Source organism: Daktulosphaira vitifoliae, unplaced genomic scaffold (assembly GCF_025091365.1).
Source record: "Daktulosphaira vitifoliae isolate Bord-2020 unplaced genomic scaffold, ASM2509136v1 Scaffold_2, whole genome shotgun sequence".
NCBI lineage: Eukaryota > Metazoa > Arthropoda > Insecta > Hemiptera > Phylloxeridae > Daktulosphaira > Daktulosphaira vitifoliae.
Genome location: NW_026099573.1, coordinates 39,162,366 through 39,184,647, shown reverse-complemented (window position 1 = coordinate 39,184,647; position 22,282 = coordinate 39,162,366). Strand labels below are relative to the sequence as shown.

General features: G+C 26.6%; 1 protein-coding gene across 1 annotated transcript in view; it reads left to right on the top strand.

Moving 5' to 3' along the window:
* The first annotated feature begins 5,950 nt into the window (after window positions 1–5,950).
* The window catches only part of LOC126897570 (sex peptide receptor), a 133,585-nt gene continuing 117,253 nt past the window's right edge, over window positions 5,951–22,282 (top strand). Inside the window, exon 1 of the mRNA XM_050671277.1 lies at window positions 5,951–6,261. The gene's annotated coding sequence lies outside the window, so the exon portion shown is untranslated. The remainder of the gene's footprint in view (window positions 6,262–22,282) is intronic.

Sequence of the window (22,282 nt, the reverse complement as noted above, 5' to 3'; positions counted from 1 at the left end):
CTTCTGTGGACAGATTCAGTGTCAGATTTTCAAATAATTTATATAAAATGAAAATGAAATACCTAAAGTTTCAATACAAAAAGAAAATATTTTGTTCAGTTCATTTTTTAAAATGTTATGGCAGTTTTAAGTACAAAATTAATTTCACAACAGAGGTGTTTTTTACAGAAATATTACATTTTTTTTCTATTTCGATGGTCATTTACATATAGAAGATGAAGTGTCAAGAAATTTTTTTTTTTTTAATTTATATTACGTAACATATGATTAAAGCACACAGTATTTTCGGAACATTTTCAATATTAAGTTGAAATAGTTTTTCTTTTTATACGTATGTTTAAAGTTTTTAACGCTCCCTGTTTTGTATCGCCTCCTGTAGTCAAGTAAATAGCCAGGTTTTATATAATTTAAATAAAATACGTAAGATTTCTATACAAAAATATTATTTGGTTTGTTAATTTTTGAAAAAGTTAAGGCAGTTTTAAAAAAAAAATTTTTTAATGTCAAAATTTATCAATTTTTAAAAATAGATCATTTTTTATGTATTTTTCTCATTTTCATGAAACGCGAGAAATTTTTTTAATTTTTACGGGAAAGATCTTCAATTAGATACAATTTGAGATATTGTGACGTATCTTTAAAAGAAATCGGTTCGGTGAGAGCTGAGAAAAAATGTCGACAGACATATAAGAAAAAACATCATAGTAAAATAAATACCTTCACAGCTTCGCATTGGTGCTAAAATTAGAACAAAGTTTTATGATTAATAGAATAGTTAAAACTTATTTAAACTTATGATTCTACAATTTGTTAAAGAATATTTAATCAAACTTAAATAATTTGAAGAAATATTTATTGCTTCTCTAAATCGTTTGTTTATTCGAAAACATAAATTGGGTAATTTTTATTTGAAGTATGCCAGATCTACAATTCTTTTTGTTCGAATTATCTGAAGCTTAATAATTCGTGTAACTATAATGCAGATATAAATAATAGATGAATATGTTACAGACTATGAAATTATTTTGTTATAAATGTTGTATTTTAATGTTAAAAAAAATTCAATTCTAACAATGTTTAACATTAAACTATATCATAATTTTGTTTTATCAAAACATATATGAAATTCTCACCTCAAATCATAAAACTTTACTATCATGATGCTACATTTATTTTCGCTCTAAATTTATCTGTGAATTTATAATATGCATAATGTTTTATAATATAATATTTTGCAGAGTATTTCGTGTAAAGTTAATTTATATATTGTCCATTTATTAGTATTGCCATATTGTTGATTTGTGTTTTGAAAAATGGAAGTTTTGACAATAAAATAAATGTCTAGGAAATATATAAGATTTCTTTGTAAATTAGGTAGGCAATAGTTCACATTACCACGACACGCAATAAGACAAAATATTTACTCACTATATTTAGCGACCTTAGCAATAACTCTAAATGATTTTCATTCAACATAAAAACTGCAAACTTTTATTTTTCAATATGCATAAGAATTCTTTTTTCCATTTATTTTTTTTATTTTTATTTATATTGAATCATCATAGTATAGTACTACACGCCTTTCCAGTCATAACATATATGCAAATAGTATTGTAGTGCATCGTACTGAGCTGTCATAAAGGAAACGCCTATTTGTACGAGCTATTATGATAGTAATTAGGTACAAAATCCAGAAGGTATAATATTTATGCTTCAACTATTTTAATTATATTACTTAACAGTTACATGATGTATAGGATTTATAATAAGTTTTGAATATAGCGTAATAGAAAACTTTTACACAGCAGTGCTCTATAATCAAATATTTCAAAAAATTAATAAGCAAAGGTAATATTTAAAATACATCACAAGCATATTTTAGATAAAGTACGATATAGTATGTTAGCATTTTGTTGAATTTATTTTTAACTTTCAGCCTATAACAAAATGTAAATCAATTTTTAATGATGTTTTTAACGTGAGATGTGAAACCTGAGATGTGAGATCTGAATTGATTAATGATTATAACAGTAAAAGATGATATAAATAATTTTTTAATAATATAATGTATTTAAAAATCAAACATTTACTTTATGCATTAAAAATATACTCATGTTTCACAAGATATAAACAAACCATTGAAATGTATTTTTACACTTTTTAATAAAACAAAATATTTCATCAGCTTAATAATAAACGCTAACGCTTATACAAGAATAACAATATATTTTTACGTATTTCATCTGAGATGTAATTTAAAACGTAATAATTTCAACTAACTTGACTTAAATCAGTAGAACTTCGTGATAAATGTTCATAAAAAAATATACAGTCATTGGGATTTGAATAAATAATGTTTAGCAATACATAAGGTGGGCTTTTTTTTTATTTTTAATCTGCCTACAGGTTAGCAGTATTTGATTCGAAAATATTTTAAAACTAGGGTGTTTAATTTATCATTGATTATTAAATTTCTTCTAAAATAATTATAAATAAAAAAAAACCCAGTATAGTGAAATCGCGACACACTGTGGACTTAGAATATTTGGGACAAGTATAGATAATATTTGACAGTGATTAAAATCACTATCATTAAAAACTCTTTATCGCAAAACTGTAGGTAATGTTTAATTTTTTGAAAAATTGTTGAATAATAGAAAATCAACATCAACTCCTATTTCCTTAATTATAATCTACTTACAAGTGTTATGATATATAAGTTTAATATATGAATAAATTTTTATTGTAATAATTCATTTTAATTTGTAATTGATATTTAATATTTTAATTTGTATGGAGAAGTTATAAAATATACAAATTAGTTCCATACAGAGCGATTCTTTCAAAATAATATTTATATTAAAAAATATTATATTGTATTTTTTTTAATGGAAATGTACAAATGTAACTAGTTTGTAAAATATAAAAGATCTAATTAAGTAAATGATTGATAACAACTTTTGATTCATTATTTCGGAGTTTATAAGTATTTAAAAATTTACAATAAAAGTGAAGTGATAGTTTTTTTTTATTATTACTCATTACTCAGTTACGCTCTTCCTCCACTATATATTTAAAAATGCCAATAACTTCTGAATGATTATTTCAAAAGATGTTATCAATCACTTTCGCAATTAGGTAATTTTTAATTTATATGCTTTTTAAATATGTATACTCTTTTTAAAAAATATAAAGTCAATAAACTTATAAGTTGAAAGTAATGAATTAAAAAATTCATAATAATTGAAAAATCAAGAAATATATATAACTAAAAAAAGACTAAAAATAATTTTCTTGACATAATTATTAATTTAAGAGAAATCAAGTGGTTAATGTTAAAAGAATCATTCTGTATTTCTTTACCCCAATTTATGATAAAAAATTGATTGCTAGACAATTTTTTTAGAAAAGAAAATTCTTCATTTATAATTAACACTTAAATTTTATTCATCATTTATAAAGTTTCTTTTTAAGATTTGTATAACTTATAGTAATCAACATAAACTTTAATTTACCATATGTTTAAAGGATCCAGTATTTTCGGAACATTTCAAAAGTTAAGTAGAACTCTTACTTTATATGAAAAAGTCACTATTTTGAATACCCCCTTAGAGTAAAGGGTCATATTTCCAAAAATAAAAACTAAATGATAGCAATAGTTGCTATTTTGAATCTCTTAATGTGTAGTTCAAGGGTCAAATTTTCAAAAAAAATATACCAAATTAAAGAGAAATACATATGGTATTTACATGAAAAATTATTTTTATTTTTTATTGTTTAAAGTTATAAAAATAAAAAATAAAAATAGTTTAGAAGATATCATAACTTACCGATTTAAAAAATTGTAATTTCTGAAAAATTTCCTCCATTTATGAGAAACGAGAGAATTTTTATAATTTTTACGGGTAATTTAAACTACAATTTGTGATGTTATGACGTAACGTCGAAAGAAATTGTCTGGAGGGAACAAGTGGCGACAGGCACAAAAAAATAAAGAGCACGTTATAATAGAAGTAATACCTTCTTAAGTTTGCATCAAAGCTAAGAGAAAAATATTAAATTTTATTTAGTATTACTTATTTCTTTATTTATAAGTATTATTTTTAGGTTACTGATCCCGTATACAGACAACAACACAATATTTTAGACGGCAACATCCATATTTAACTAATCCACACAATAGAAAATGATCCAACTAAAAAATTATTTTCTAATTTATTTATTCATTGACTATTTGATAACAACTTTTGAACTAGCATTTCAAAAGTTATTAACGTTTTTAAATTTAAGCTGGAGAATAAGTGCGATTTGTTTATTTTTTATCATTATACATATCTCTGCTGCGCTACCTTACCTCCAAGCTATAAAAATATACATAACTCCTGAACTACTGGCTTAAAATTTGTTTTCGACCAGTCATTTTTTTAATTGGATTCTTTTTGATTGTGCGAATTACATAAAATGCACGCTGCTATTTAACAAAAATTAAGTTGGTAACTTCAGAAAAGATAAAGTATAGAATTAAAAAATATCTGACTACTATTTAATCTAAAAATAAATTTTACTAAACAAAATCAATTTTTTTTTCATAATAATTATTATTTTAGAGTTACTTACTCATCAACGATAAAATAATTACCTAGTATTTTTATATTTTGGAGTTAGTTTTTATAAAACAAAATAAAAATAAGACAAATATTTTTTATTTTTACTACATTTTTGTAATCAATGTTTTAAACAAGTTAAAAAATTTACTTATTGTGTAAAATGGATTGTAAATATTTATATTAAATAAAGTTTTTGTTAAAAAAATAAAAATAATTTATTTTAAATGTACATGAAAAGTTTGAAAGCTTCTATTAAATTATTTTTACAAACTAGAAATACTTAATTAAAGTTAAAATTTTATGTTATTTCTCTAAATTTATTACTATACAATATATATATATATAAATTAGTATGTAATTTTAGTGATGTCTTATTCTAATTATTACACCACGGTGATTTGATTTTATTAGTTCTCATCAAATTAAACATAAAACTGTATGGTCACATTTATTTGAAACAAACGAGGTCATAGTCAATAAATGTAGAAGTTGTCCTATTTTACAATAGACTCAACTCATTTTATGATCTAATGTAAAATACAGAGATTGTTTACATTTTCTAAAATTTCAGTTGTTTGAATTTGCCAAGGACTTGGAATATTTGTTAGTAAATTGTTTTCTTGTCAAACGCATAGCATTTTTATCGTTGTGTTAGATTGATGCAATTGTGCACGATAACAGACGGAGCTAATTTCCTTTGAACGTTTGTTGCATAAAACTCAGAAAAAGACTATTGTCTTGAAATCCTCATAAGTTCTTATTGTACCACACTACTCTAAGTAAACAAATATTGTCAAGTTATTATGTGAAGGATTGCTTTTATTGAACAAATGATTGGAAAAATTTTATATTTACGGTTAACTCTTATTTGAATAGTGGATTTTTTTTTTTTGTTAATGTCAAGCTACCGAATAACTTCAAACATTTTTAGAACTTTTGACAATTTACTTTTCAATACCCAGTCACGGAGCAAATAAAGAAATGGTTATTTCTTCCGTTAAATCATAGTGAATTATACTCGTGAAGTTTTCAGAGATCTATTCCAATGATTGATTTGCCTGGAATAGAATTTTGCTAAAGAAAATAGTGTAAAACATATCTGCTGCTTAGAGACGATTGAAACAATAATGAATAATGATGATGAAGATTCACGTAAGAGAACAATGTGTATTTAATATAACGTTATATAGAAAAAGACAGAGGAGCCATCGTGCGATGGGGTAAGAGTGGTACACACACATGCGCTGTGTATCGATTGCCGGCACTACCGTCAGCGCTCTCGCATTACAAACCGTTAAAATAATTGTCGCCGCCGCTGGTGGATGAGAGTATAAAACGGGAAAACCCGAACGTGAACACTATCACAAAACTTCAGTGTTTCGGCCACGCACCCAAACGCCGGCCGTTGTATCTCTAAGCACACGCCGTTCCGACCGTCAGTCTCTCGTCGTTTTGCCGGCACACGTCCGACGTGTTATCAGACGATTTTTGCACGCTCTTAATTATAATTATACATGTCCAGTCCATTGTTCAACAAGTTTTACTTTAAAATCGGATCACGCTAACATTTAGTTTATAGTTATTAATCTATAATTGCATCTAAACAAATTCCGAAGCTGACAACGGTCTATGCAACATCCACGTATGTCACGAGGTAAAAAATCTATTAAAAATGATTAATTTATGAAAATTATATAATTACCATAATATTGCAGCGGACTTTTAAAGAGTAACATTTTTTTTTTCCCAAACGACTAGGAATATTTGTGTTACGTTGTTTCAACGAAATATTACAAGAACTTACTTTTGACAACGATAAATTTGAAGTAGATGATTTTTGTTGTTAGAGGGTAGAAAGAAACAGTAAAATTTTACACAACATTGAAATAGGAATGATGAAATTTTCAATATTTTCCAAAGGAACATATTCATAAAACTAAATTTATTTATGCATTACATATATTTACTAAATGTTTTTCTAAAAATTAGAAACAACGAATAAGCAATATTTATCTATTTATTAATAGGGTAAAAACCCAATGTAAATGTTAATTTGATCGACAGTAATTGGACATTGTTATACATTAAGTATAATAAACATTACTAAATTATATACTAAACAAATACAACAACAACAATTCTGAACAATTATATCTTAAGTTATAGATAAATAATAGAAACAAGATGTTTATAAGAATATAATGAATCAAACGCAAAAATATCAATATTTATTAAATTACAAGTAAGCGTTAAACGGTTCGAGAAGCATTAAATTACATAAGCCGATTGTTGTTTTGGCACATAAAAAGTTGTTTTTAATCTTGTGCTGCAGGTAGCAACATGAAAATTTCGTTTCCGTAAAAATTCAGGAAGTTATATAAAACATGATTTGAAGTTTTCATTTTTAAATTTATGATTTTCTAATTTAACAATAGCTTAAAACATAAAATATTACAAGTAATATTAAAACTATATTTATATTTCAATGTTATTATTATAACAATAAAATTATATATAAATTAATTTCAAAAATTGAAAATTTAAATTGTTAAAAAATGTTTAATCTGAAAAGAGACCAAAACTCTCCCATTATTTTAAGTTAATACGAACTTTTTAATACAAAATCCATCTAATATACGTATTAGTTATTGATCTCATTGAGTATTTTATTTCATGTTTTTTGCAGTATTAATTTCGGACATAATGAGATTTGACGTTAATTTAAGTTCATTAATATGATATTGGTTTTGGGACGATTTGAGTCTATAAACCTAATGAAAATATAATAAAATCAATTTGAACAATGTTTTATCAGGTTTTCTTTAATTTTATGTTACTTTAAGCATAACTGCTATACCCAAGAGTTGTTTAAAAGGGAGTCTAATCATTTTCAGTAGCCAAAAAACTTTTAACATTAAATAATCTGTAATCTTTCAACATATAAATAAATTTTAATTAAAAATTAATTCATTTTATCATAGTTGAATTCATTTTCTATTAATCTCAATTCCTTAAAAGTAGCCTTTGATAATTAGAACAGTAATTTAAACTTGAATTAAGTTTAATTAAAAAAATATTAGTATCTAGCACTTTAGAATTGTTACTTTTATCATAGTAAAAATTTCAATCAGCATTTATAACTTTTTAAATCTAAAATTACTATTTTACCTGAAATGTGTTTATTAATTAAAGTATAACTACTTGCACATCCTTCCACATGAAACGTTGTGTATCATTATTTGTGAAAATGTTTGCATATTATAATTTGTACACATAATAGTGTATCATTTAATAATAACATAAAATTTACTCTATAAATACGACCATGGCGACAGTCGAACGAACTCCCGTGTGTCAAGTCAATTGGCGATGATAATTTAAAACTAGTCAATTTCATTCAATTAAATTGAAATTTCCTAAAACGAATAAACTTATAACATGAATAATCTGAGCAAAATGATAGTTGAATTTATTTATGAATTTTTCAGAATAAAAAAAATGATTGATAAAAAATATTTTGAAGGGACAAAAATTCAAAGCAATAAAGTAAATTTTATTTGAAAAATGGCAATTTTCATGTACTTCCCTTAAAATTTATAATATCCTATGTTATTTAGTTTGATAAAACAAGTAAAGATTCGTTTAAAGTTCTGTACTTGGATTGTTTAAGTAAATAAGTTTTAAAACTAAATAGCGTTTTGATTTATTAACATTAAAAGCGCAGTATTTTTATTCGGTTGTTTTCATTATAAAAAAGAGGTTGAAAAATACAAGTTTATTGCCAATCGAACACTCTAAATGGTTTCATTTGACTATGGGTACTGTTTTAGTGTCAATAACCTTATGTCAATATGCTACATGACTATGCATTAAATCACATTTTTATGTTGGTTGACTTTTAATTGATGAATGAATGTAAATGATAAATATTTGCTGAGTATGGTACATTTATTCTAAAAAACGAATAGTTAAAATAAATATTGGTCAACCCATACACATTTTGGAATTTATGATTACATTTCTGGTCTATTTAATAACCATTATTGGCAAATAAAATGTTATTTTTATTAATTTATTTTTTACGGGACTAGCTCACAATAAACACATTAATTTTAAGTTTGATTTCAGCACCATTTTTATGACTAGCATTAAAAATTTACTGAAACCGCAGCAATATGTGTCTACTGTAATGGTATTTTTATTTAAAATTTATGATTAGTTTTATGTATCATGGAATGGCAAATTAATATAAAAAGAACTAACATTGTTTCTAATTTGAACCGACATAGGTATGATTACAGAGGATATTATTTATCAACTTGTTGGGTTTAATATACACAATTACTAAACTAACAATGACTAGACACATTGTTAATGACACTTTTGTCTATGCTAAATAAATGTTTATGGTTTAAGATTATTTTGAATTATGTTTCATTTAAAACAATGCAATTTGTCGCCGTTGTCGTACTTTAACATTTACTTTAAACAAATCTACACTGATGTATATAAACATTCATAGTATTATAAAACGTTTAATTGAATAATTAAATAAATAAATAATAATTTACAGCCAAAATATGATAATCATTTAAAATACTCTAAAACTACTTGTACTATCGACATAACAATACATGCTTTCTTTACACCATTAATATTAGAAATAGTTTTTAAAGATAAACTTCAATGTAAAACTAATATAAAATATAGTTTCTTAACCAAATGCAGTTCGAAACACTGATTTTCTTTTATCCCTTTGAGAAAAGTTGGAATTCAAAGTAGTACTCTGGTGGGCTATTATAAGTTAACAATTATAACTTTAATCTTAATGCAATCTAAGTATAAGATACGCTTATGTTTTCGTAGAATGTTCAACCACTTTCTTAAAAATAAACATTCGTCGAACAAAAATAAGACTGTTTAGTCTGAAAAAGCTATTAATTATTATTATATTGTAGGTATACTAAAAATAAACGTTGATAAAACATGGATACAATACTTATAAGATAATAGCGTAAAAAAATATGATATTATTTCAAGACTTTAGCTCGCAAACGTATAAGATTATTGTAGTATTCAATGAAGGTTAAAGTAATAATGTAATTGAACGTTAGATCCTGATAACTGATCAAAAGGTAGTAGTCTAATGTCAAAGGTTTCATAATTTAAAAAAAATGTCTTAATAGTGTTATTCACTCAGCTGAATTTTATCGATTGTAAATTTCTTGGTAACACAAAACAACTTAAAAGATAGTTGAAGTTTAAAAAAAAACTGCATTGAATACATAAATTTGAATTTAATTAATTTTAACAGCACATTATATAGCTAAAATAAATATGACTAACCTACAACTGATGATTTTGATAACTTACTCTATACATTAAGTGAGTTTTTGTAAAACAACAAATTTGTTTGTAAGGTTTTACACTTGAATTGTTCGACACAAGCATGAAAGGTGTAAATATTTCTATAGTGTCATTTGTTTACACGAGATTAACAAGAATATTATTTTAGCGTTCATACGCGTTATGTTCACTAATAATTGATTATTATGGAGTTTATTTCCACTAAAAAGCTACACATATATTCCCTCAACTTAAAGCCTCTGTTTATTGTCCCGGACAAACTTACTCGACAACATAATAATAATTGTTCTCATGTGGTTTCGCCCATTTCAATTGCGCACTAAACGCTATAAGTGTGGAATTTCTTAAGAATGTCATTGATGATCTTTTTTGACGTAACTTTAATCCGATGTTAATCCACGAGTTCTTTATCTTCAACTCTGTCATAGATCTCTAAGAGCATTTATTTTTATATTTATAAATACAAAATATATTTGATATTTCAATTAGTTTGTAGTGGATAATTTTAATAATAAACATTGTGGCTATATAAATATTTTTTTAGTACTCCAATCGTAATGTGAAAACGTTATTATATTTTATAAATATTAGTATCAGCCGTTCTAGATTAAATTACTCGTAAAAATAAACACAAACTCTTTTATACCAAATTTAAAGTACAAATACAGTAAAAATTATGTATGAATAAACTCGAAAATTAATTAATTATTGTAAACATTTTATAAATTCTACAAAAATTTAATTATGCTCAGATGATTCTAATGTGAGAGATAGCCCAAGCGAAATTTATTTACTTTTTATGTTAATTAACTATTCTGATTATTAATTGTAATAAAAAATAAATATAAATAAGTAACCAGACCCCATACTACTAAATCACATTGTAATTATTATAGATACACATCTAATATTTTTTTTCAATATGAACTGATGTAAAGAAGCTCTCAAATAAATTAAACAAATAGTATTTTTTTCAAAATTCTAAGTAATAAGCGTTTGTCAATACTTGTAGTTTATTCTACGAAGCATCTACCCTAGAATTTGTATTTTTTCTATCAAATTCACTCAGACATTATTAAAAAAATACACATAAACAAATACGTCATATTTTAAACTTATTTCCGACGGCGGATATCCTATACTGTATTCATCAGGCTGAACTAACGCGTTAAATGACTTCTGGAGAATGAGATACTATGTCGACTTACCGGAACAAACAATATCCCGAAAAGAATGAATAAAGAAATACACAAATACGTGCTCGGCGGAAAAAATATATATTTTTAAATAAAAACGAACAAAAAGTATTTAAGTCTATAAGAAAAGTAGGCTATTTTGAGAATCGAATACATCTTGAGACAAAGGAAAATATTTGCCGTTTATGTGTTCGATTTAAAATTTATTACATTTTATTATATTCAACTGTTGTGAATATGAAACTTCATGGAAGTCAATGTCGTCTCGCCATCTGTAACGCTATAAATATATAGAAAGTGAAAGATTCGTTCTGTAATAAGATCGAAATCTGGGAAAGGAACCGAAATGATTTCGGGTTTTCGAAAATTTAGCCACATATAGTAAGTTAGTTGAATGACCTGTATCGAATTCGGGTTTAGAATCTACGACCTAAAACGTCATAGAGACAAACCTTATCACTAGGTTACCGAACACTTGTGATTCAGATCCCGACACATTTCCACATAAGGTGATAAAGTGATGTGTGGCTGAGGGAAAACATAACAAAAACCGAAATTATCTCAGTTCCTAGCCCAAATCAAAATAAATGTATTGGCCATATTTTATAAAATTCAAAATACTTGTTTACTCGCGTAATGTCACGTTATATTTTTATGGATTCCGATCAGTAAATATTTATATGACAACTGAATGCCATTTTTGTTTCTGATCACTTTAGTCATTACGTGAAGATATTAAATATTATGTATATCGATGATACTCAGGTAACGACAGTAGAAATGTTTCTGATGGTAGAGAATGTAATATTACTCCACATATATTGTTAAAAAGGTTTAGTGTTAAATATATTTATTTTAATATACATAAAAATGTAAGCTAAAACATTTCTCGAAATGTTTTCAAAACGTGTTATTAAGACTGATTTTTCCATATACCGATTCCGAAATCAATGCAGAAATACTTTTACCAGTTTATCTTTCAATATTTTTCTTAAAGTCATTTTATTACACTTGATTGGATTTTCCTTTTAAAATATAAAATGTCGTTTACCAAAAGTGTATACTTTTACGGTATCACCACGTGAAACAAAGTGCATCAAAGAGAAAGTTATCTGTATCATAAGTGAACAACAGATGTCAACTTTGATCTAAAACATCTCATTATTGTGTTGTTGTACTTTAGTTTTTTAAGAGAAATAACCGAACTAATAAAACATAATAATTTCGTCATAATAAATCAATAAATAAATGAAAATAACCCTTTATGTACAATTCCCCTTAGCGTGTAAATAATTACATACATTATGTAGTATTTTGTATATAAACTAAGTATATGACCTTTGGTAATTTGAATAAATTTGCATTGGATGCATCGTTTGCATATTATCTATCAAAATCAACGTGATAATGTTATGTCCATGAAAAATGTTCACTATTTCGTCCACTGCTGTGACAGTAATCTCATATAGACTACTACAAATATATAAACGTATAACTACATAAGTGCATTTAAAGATTGTGTTTTGAGGAATAAAATAGACCGGATATTTAGTATTTTCCGGACGTACCGGATATCAATCGAATTTTCCTTTATCTGAATATATCTGCATTTTTTTTTTTTAACCACTCAAATATAATACATAAAATATTTATACTGTTATTGCATAAGTTTTTGAGCATTTAAATAAGATTATTAAATTACAACACAAAGAAAAATATAACGTTCAATACGAGTTATTTTTAATAAAAATAAACAATTAGTATTTATATGAAAATATCTTTTTTGTTTCTTTAATTAAAAAAAAAAAGGCTTCTCAAATGTCAAAATGAATCTCAAACTAAAAAAATTTTATTTTAGATATTATAAATTTTCGTAAAAATCTATATTAATGATAATATTAATATTTTTGAAAATTTCACTGGTTTAGATAAATTTAAATAGTTTGAAATCACCTTAGAAAAATCGTTTATCCTGTACATTGCTCACATAAAGTGACTTTACACTATGCTACGCGATTTTTAAGGATATTAACTCAAATATATTCTACGCACACATTTAACTTATATAGTGAAGATAATGGCATTTGTGGAATTTTAACGAAACCAATTTGTCGTCATACCTAAAAGGAACGCCGAACAATAAATTGTACGTAACCATTAATACAGTAATACGATGAATAGTTTCCATTTATTATTAAAAGTTTTGATCGATTCTAATGAATTCTCTTATAACTCGAACGTATAAAATGTATTGGAAAAATGCCTTACAGTTAAAAATGGTATACTGGACTAAGTACACAGTAAAATTCATTATTTAAATCTGTTTGACATTGTGATTAAGTTGTAAAATAAAATAAATAATACTTTTCATTCTTATCAAAGTTTAAGCTTCGTCTCGTTTTATAACTCACAATGTAAACATCAAGTGTTATGTTAAACACACCGTTCCTATATCTATAGCCTGTTTTTAGCTCATTTCACATCGCATTACTATTAAACAGCTAGTTTAAATGGTGTATACATCGAGGCTGTTTCATAGTTTTCTTCTTAAAGTATCAAAATCAAAACTTTCAATCATTCAAATAAAACTTACTAAGATTTCTCTCGTGGAGAAAAATTTGAAAAGTCCATACAATCAACTTAAGTAAACTTGGAAAACATTAAAATTTGTTGAAGTCATTGCACATAAAATGAACAATTCGCGACAAAATATCATGTGCTACTTGGTAAAGTGTATTGAAGCAAGAAGATAATTACTTTTGTTAACTCACGTTTTCGCAAAATCTTTGAACAATTTAAACGACAGTTAAAAAGTACAAAAGTTCTGTCGTGAATCAGTAAAATTTAAGAATGACATTCAATGTGCTTTTTCAATGTAAGAGTACAATTTGTAAATATTATGAGTGTTCTAAATTGGAATTAATGAAGCATTGAACACTATTAATAATTTTTTTAACTTTAAGTTTCACGGCCATTATCCTTTGGCTGCATAATTTTATGAATAATTAAGTTAGATGATTTTCATGTAATCCGATGAAAATTCATCATCATCAAGATTTATACAAGGTAAATTTTTTCCTGTATATTTAATTCCTGTAAATGCATTATATATCATGAATTTTAGCAAGTTAAATGAATTTATCTATACCAGGAAAATTATTATTGAATTTTCAACTTGTTCTTAAAAGTTTTTGATATGATAATTATTCTCTTTATGTATTTCTTTGAGACAAAACTTTATGAGTGTCGAGGGCCAAATATCGCGCGCAAATAACTATTTAATAATAATATGATATCACACGTAACAAACAAGCTACGTGTTTTTATACTTAAAAATAGTATAAGAAAAAGGTATTTCTTTAAGTTATTTGACAAAATTGCAATTATACTTGAAAAATAACTTCGACAGGCACGTTTTGGCCCATTGGGTTGCCAAGAAATATTGGTAAGTTCCACTTTATGGGATCTCAAACATCTTAACAAATAACGAGCAAAAAATTATTAACGATATTAATGTTAAAAATCTGGAACCGTTAGAAAGTATTTTCTGATACAAAGAAATTATTAAGTACATGCTTGACCACGAGGATTTATGAAATCTATTGAAAACGATTTATTACAATTTAAACTTTTCAAGTTGAAATTCATATTAAAGTTTCAATAAAAATAACAATTGTATAAAAAATCCACCGGATTTATGAATTTGATCAATGCCATTATTATGGTTAGCAATATAATATTAATAAAAAATAAAAAAATCTTTCCCTAACCTAAAACCTATTCAACTAAATTAAAAAACGTAAGCCCTTGTAACAGAAAATACAATTTATATTATATGAAAACTTGCAATGAAATTTGAATTTGACAACAAGATTTTTTTAAAGCAAAATATAGTTTAGTAAAGGTTAAAACTTACTTTAAAATTTAAGTTATTTAATTTACTTTTTACATTGTTTCATTAAAATACACATATACATGACAATAAATTACAAGTGGTCTGCAATATATTTGATGATAATATACGATAACTATTATTAAATTTATAATTGAATATTAAAATTAAGTTTAAATTGAATATTTGTATAATTCATTTTATGCGATTGATCTATATCTATAAATTGACTCTCTAATAATAATTATTTATATTTCTGGATGTATTAATCGACAGAATGATTTTAAACTTTCTCTCGAGTAGTCTGAATCTGTCAACCGAACAATTTAAGTTATTTATTTCAATCAGGCCGTCTATGATTTTACATTTTATGCACATGACAATCATGGAATTGAATGGTATGCGGTCAACAACCTGTTATTTTTCACATAATATCTATAAGACATTTTTAATCGATTGAGTTCTTTACAATTTACGAAATTTTCATTCTCATATTAGCTTAGCACAAAACTGACACATTATTTTAATATGGTTTGAAAATTAACCTATTAAACTGGAACACATTACTGTGTTAAACATAGAACATGCATAAAAGTTTACTTAATTATTAAGCTAACCGCTGACATTGACTAAATTAAACTTTGTAGAAATTAACAGTTTTTGTTCTTCATGATTGCGAGTAGGTTCAGGTCTTCGAGAACTTTCAAATGAAAGCTCTTGGTAGAGTATTCCCAGTAGGTTCAGACTTATTTACAGCTTATTATTGATTTTGGACGCAAATGCGGTTTTTTTGTGCTAACTTTTTCCTTTCATACGGCTAAAAAAAACTTTTTAATCAAGTCAAAACGAAGTTTTGTAATTTTTCAGGTTTCGCTAATTCGACGGCCACGGAAACAAAAGGTACCTTGATTTTAGTGCAATCTTCAATCAGTTTTATCAGACATACAATTGCTATAATGCCAATAAATGAATAAAAGAATTTATTTTAATTGATGACTACACACACCGATTATGCAAAACTATAGCTACCCGCACACGTTAAATCCCACGCAAGTAATGAACGGGTGGACGGAATTAGCATAAATACATTCAGGAGCTTACATTTTTTTGAAATAGTAATTTTTAACGATAGCGCAAAATGTGGCTCGTCATCGACTCGTTTCGTTGCCCGATAATCGTTTCCCGTGTGTTCGGCGAAACCCATCGAACTGATACGCTGGACGAGCAGTGTAGGAGTGTTGAAAAACCGCACCAAACGATATGATTACACTAAAACGTTACAGCCGTCGACCGCACAAATCTCGTAACGCGGCGTTAGGGTTATGCAATATTACTACATCCGTGTACTAATTCTACACGCGGTTGCCTTTTAACAGTTGTCAGATTTGTCTGGTTCGCTCGCAAACGACGGCACATGAATTAACGCGTTATTTTTTCGCAATAACTTCAATTCTATTGACCGGTCCGAGTGCTTGAAGGTCCAAACTTCCGGGTAGTAACCGAAGACAAACGGAACGTTCGCAAGCGCCACCGATAGAGCTGTCGATGGTATCGCGCTGATATTGCGGAGTACACTTTTCAATAACACAGGGCGGTGATTCATCGCTAAGATACAAACAACGTTCGGGTGGGTACTTAGCAGCTAAGCTCGGCAAGTGTGTGTGTGTGTGTGCGAGTTATTTATGTTGTAATTCACAGAAATCGGTAATTTACGATGTGAACGCGGGGAATTTACAACAGTCCTCGGCGGGTTTAGCAGTTGCTTGTTGTTTGCAGGACAGCGGCACAAATAGTCACCGGTACACAGCACACCATTGTGCCATCGGACGTGGTGACGGTGTTGTAGAACGATATTATTTATTTAAGAGTCGAATAACAGCCTATATCTGGGGATGAATAATGCATTTCGCGAGATTAGATAACGATACGGTGGTCGAGACGGGCTAACATTTCGTTTAACGATTGGACTAAACTTTTGAGGTTTGCACGAATCACCTGAAAGGATCAGTCCCTTGCCGTTACGCGTTTTGTTCATGAAGGTCAATAAAATTTTATAGCGTTCATTATCTCCTATAGAGTTATCCGTAAAAGTTTTTTTAAATTATTCGGTCACGTTGGCTGATGTAAAATATTAAACGGCAAACAACGCCAACGGAGTGAACAGAATAAAGTCTTGTATTTTATTATTTTTCAAACATTTAATGTCGACGCAGGTGTGTATGTCGAGATAAACCGACTTTACCAAAAACAATTACAGAACAAAACCTAGTGAAAAGGGACGACAAAAGTAAATTGTTTTTCTGTGACAGTGTAGAGCCAAAGTTGTTCTTTCGTTGTGCTCGTCATATATTGTAGTTCTTTTCAAATATTAACATTAAACGGGTGCGCGTTAAATAATTTACAGTTATTACCAGAACGTTTTTGTTTTTGGCGACCGTCGGCTAAACTGACTGCTAGTTTATGTATGAATAAAACGATTATCTAATAAAGTCATTCGATCAAATTAAAGCGGCAAATGATTTTTATTTTTTCGTGACTACAAATTTAAAAAATAAAACATCTATTTCACTACTAGTCATCGAAACAAACCGTAAAGGCGTAGTAAAATGTACACAACCACAAAGTTATTTCGGCAATTATTACAGAAAAAAATCCTCTTTTTAATTTATAAATGGATAATCTATGTTTATACCGGTCGTACTGGAAAAGCAAACCACGTTTTAAATATTTTCTATGAATTTTTCGTTTTACATTACATTTCATTTGTTTTATTATACAATTATTTCTTTCGGAGAATTCATTTTAGCTGTTAAATAATATAACTATTATTTTTGTGTACATACAGGCTGGTATATATATTACTAACCAATTAATTAATCGAAAAATAAATATAAAATTGAGAATTTATTTTTAAGTAACACGTTTTTAACAATTTATCAATCGTGTTGTATGATCTATACCCATTTCTTAAATTACATGGGATGAAATAATATAATACTATTTAATTATTTATTAAATAATTATCAAAATCAAGATAATGACTAGTCGGTGACAATTTTTGGATTAAACTCTCAGAAGTTATCAACAATTTAAAAGAATGGCTAGAGGTGAGGCCAGATCTTTGTTAATTTTATCACTAAACATTTTTAGGCTGCATTCCTCCTCCCACTTGGGTATAAAAGTAAACAAGAATATTACTCCATGATTTGTAAATTGAGAAAAACATGTAACGCTAAGAAACCAAAAGTATCATTCTCAATGTTTGTTTTTGATTAATTAATTAGTCAATGATAAAAAAACCATCCTCTATAAAGTAAAACTTATATTATTAATGAAATACATTGTGACCTTAAATAAACAACTTTTAACGAGATAATGTTTTGCCAAGTACCAAAAGATAAAATAATTACTGAGTTTACTTAAAATATTTAATTAGTTTACTAATATTTTCCATGCTTTATGTTATCTTTACTTGAGCACTTCTTCATCAAAATTTTAATAAATTTTACGATAAAATATTAATTTAGTTCTAAAAATTTATTTGGTTTAAATCGATATGAAGTTGAGATTAATTAACATTAAAATGTTCATTTTTAAATAAATCAGTTCATATTAAAACCAATATACAGGTGGCCCACCACTCACTAACAGCTTAAATAACTTTTGATCCAGTTAATATTTTTAGTTGATTTTTTTTTTTAATAATAGTTATGCGTTAGGTCTATAGCTATATCTCAATAATTAATTTTTTTACATTTACGTATTGAGAAAAGGACAGAAGAAAACGCTATCTTTTCATGATTAATATAATTTGGAGGTGTGTAACTTTTTCCATGAAAATGACTTATACTTTTGAATGAGAGTGATAAGTAATAATTACCTTATCTAATTTCTTATCATGGTATTAATGCCAAGTTTGTAATGTATACACATTATCATCATATGTATACACAATAATCATGAAAAGATCGCGTTTTCTTCTGTCCTTTTCCCAATACGTATTTCAATGTTTAATACCGTAAAATAATACATGAAAATTCAAATTTTCACAAACTTCAAAATTCTACAGAATATTTACTACTGAATATTAATAAGATATTTTTTACTAAAATTTTTCTTAAATTCTACTCTACAAAATAGCTATCTNCTTTGAAGTTGTCAGTGAGTGGTGGGCCACCCTGTATATATAATTTATTAATTATTAATTTATAACTTAATGAAGTTTATTAAAATTCTACATAATTACTTAAAATTTCAAAGATAAGCGTAGAACTCTAAAATATATAAACATTTATATAATATAACAAAGAATATATAGAAACATCAATTACAAACAAAGAAAGAAATGACTCACGTATATAATTGGCGTCTTTAGTGGAATTGAAAAAAACCTAACGTCAGAACTGTTTTTCTTTATTTTTCAAAAACTAGTATATTTTGCTCTAATACATTATATTATTTTGTTTTATGGGTAGTAAAAAGTGTATTCTAATAATGAATAAATTATACAAAGATGTGCAAATTCTAAATTGTGTTTACGATATAATATATGGCCAATTACAACGAGGTTCTCTGACGCATCATCAAACATACAGATACGATACTTACAGCAAACACAGTAAATGTTCACATAAAGGTGCTCGTAAATACATTGTACTCCATCATACTCATACATCGCCATCGTTTATGTAATATTAATAAAACAAACAAAAATATAAAACTCGAGTCTCGCCATTAAGTTTAACATCTTAAATAAAAAATGAGATTCACTGTTTTAGAAGGAAATATTTTGTTGACTTACAGTTATTTTTTTCAAACTATAGCATCATATGAGCCACCATAAGCCTATAAAAATATCTTATGTAAATATTTTTATTATTGCCTTTTACATAACACGCTCAAAATCATCACCATAAAGTCGACGTATTATGTACTCGACGTTTATAGCATTTACCCATCAGCGGCCGGTACACTTTTTCTCACACTGTTAAGTTAATAAAGTACTTAAAATTGTGTACATATATTATTTTTCGAATCAAATTAATTTTGTAAATATGCGTAGGACCATGTTGCTTTTTATATAAAACAATTCCTTCGCGACTTCTTCAAGACTTTCACTGACATTTTTTAACTAAGTTGTGCGTAATCACGTGATAAATAAATAATTAAATTTAACTAAACTATGTTAAAAAATATTTGATTGGTAAGAGTAAAATAGAAAGTTTTTTCAATCGCGTTAAAAGCCAATCCGCAAAATTATAGTAAATCAATTATAATTCGTTGGTTTACGGAGAATGTTCAACAATAATTGTTTTATTGATCAAATATTTTAGTTAATAAAAAATATGAAGTTAAATGAGAAAACAGAATTATAAATTCAATTTAATTTTACTTATACTTTAATACATTTTTAACACTTTGGTGGTCACTATTGAATATATTTATTAAATTACCGCAATAGATTATGCAATATTTAATGACAAGTTAAAATGGACATTTTAATCGACTTACTTAATATTTACTCGACTTTAACAAGTACATGATTTTAATGATATAGCAGTGTAATCGTAATTTCAGTCAAACTTATAAAATAAACAGTTTAACAAAATACGAATCTTGGTGACACCTGTCATGTTAAATAATATGAGTCATTTGAAAACCCTTGTTAAATACCGAAAGGTCATTCTGCTTTATAATGACAACCATTACCCATTATTTGACATCCAAACAGTAAATTAAACATTGACAACTTGTCTAATCAATTACTCAAGCCTTTGAGGTAGAAATCATATCAGTTGTTCGTAAAACTATAAGAAACAGAACGATGATCAGCCGTTATAAATGTCAAACAGATAGTGCAGTTATTGTAAACTTTGATTTTTCGATTGAAGTTAAATGTACCACATATAAATCACATTTACTGTTTGATGTATTTATTCTACATTGCTCACTTTCTTGTTTTAAAAAGTTGCGTTTTTTACACGATTAACCAAATTTTTCTACAAATCGTGATTAAGTATATTAGATATGGCTAACTAATAATTATTCAAAAAAAATATTCATTCTTATTGTTAATGTCAGTAAAAACATAATATACTAGATAAAAAAATGATTTTTTAAATGACTTTCGTAAAATATAACTGTGAAACCCTGTCATGGAAAATATAAATGTAACTTAATAAGTTTAATTAAAAAATAAATATTATAGTTTGTATTTGAACCTATGGAGTTGAAAACACAGTAAAACTGACGATAAAATTTTTGTTGTATTTAATTCAACAGATTTTCAGCGAGTTTTTTTATATTTTAACAATATACATCATTTTCGTAATATTTAACCAAAAATATAATATTATCATTATAGTTTTCAACTAGTATCTTTAAATCCTTTCTCTATCGCATTAGTTTTTAATGACCACTTACACTATCTGGGCTGCAGTTTAATACATAACGTTTCCATTGCAATCATTTTTTGTAACAATTGACATGTTTCCTCACTTACTAAACTCTCTGTATATAATTATTCGTATTATAGTCTTATTACACTCGTTATCATAAACTGAAATTTCATTTTAATAAATAATAAAGTATATAGACGCCGTGATAACTGCTTTGGGAACGCATTAAACTGCTTATTATTGCTAAGTCCATTAAAAAAATGTTCGCAGCTATGTATTGTAATATAATTTGTTTGCTTTGGAAGTACTATAGTTTCCCATAGTGTGTAAAACATGATTACCCGGAGCGCAACTACAGAATATGAAAAAAAAATTTACATGAATAATTATTTTATTAAATGTTTTGCGGTCCCTACTGAAAGTAAGTTTGCCTTCGGGTCTCAACAAAAATAACTCGTAAAAGAACTGTGAGCAGCGGAAAGCAATTGAAAAAAAATGTAAATACATTTGTAAACCCCATACAACCTTCGTGCTAGAAAAAACAGTTTCATTTTAAGCCATTGTAAGTACTTCTGAAAAACGATTTCTTTATTGGTATGCTGTTATATTTTATCAACACATTTCGCGAAATGTTTTTTAAATTATCATTTAATCGATATCGGTCATGACACGATAATTTGTATTCCATATATTTTTTTTAACGCAATCTAAAATATTAATAACTTAATAACGCGATACGTTTTATATGCAGCCATGTTGACTCTAATAACTATATTTCTATTTTATAAAACTTATTTTGAGTGCGTATCATACAGTTATAAT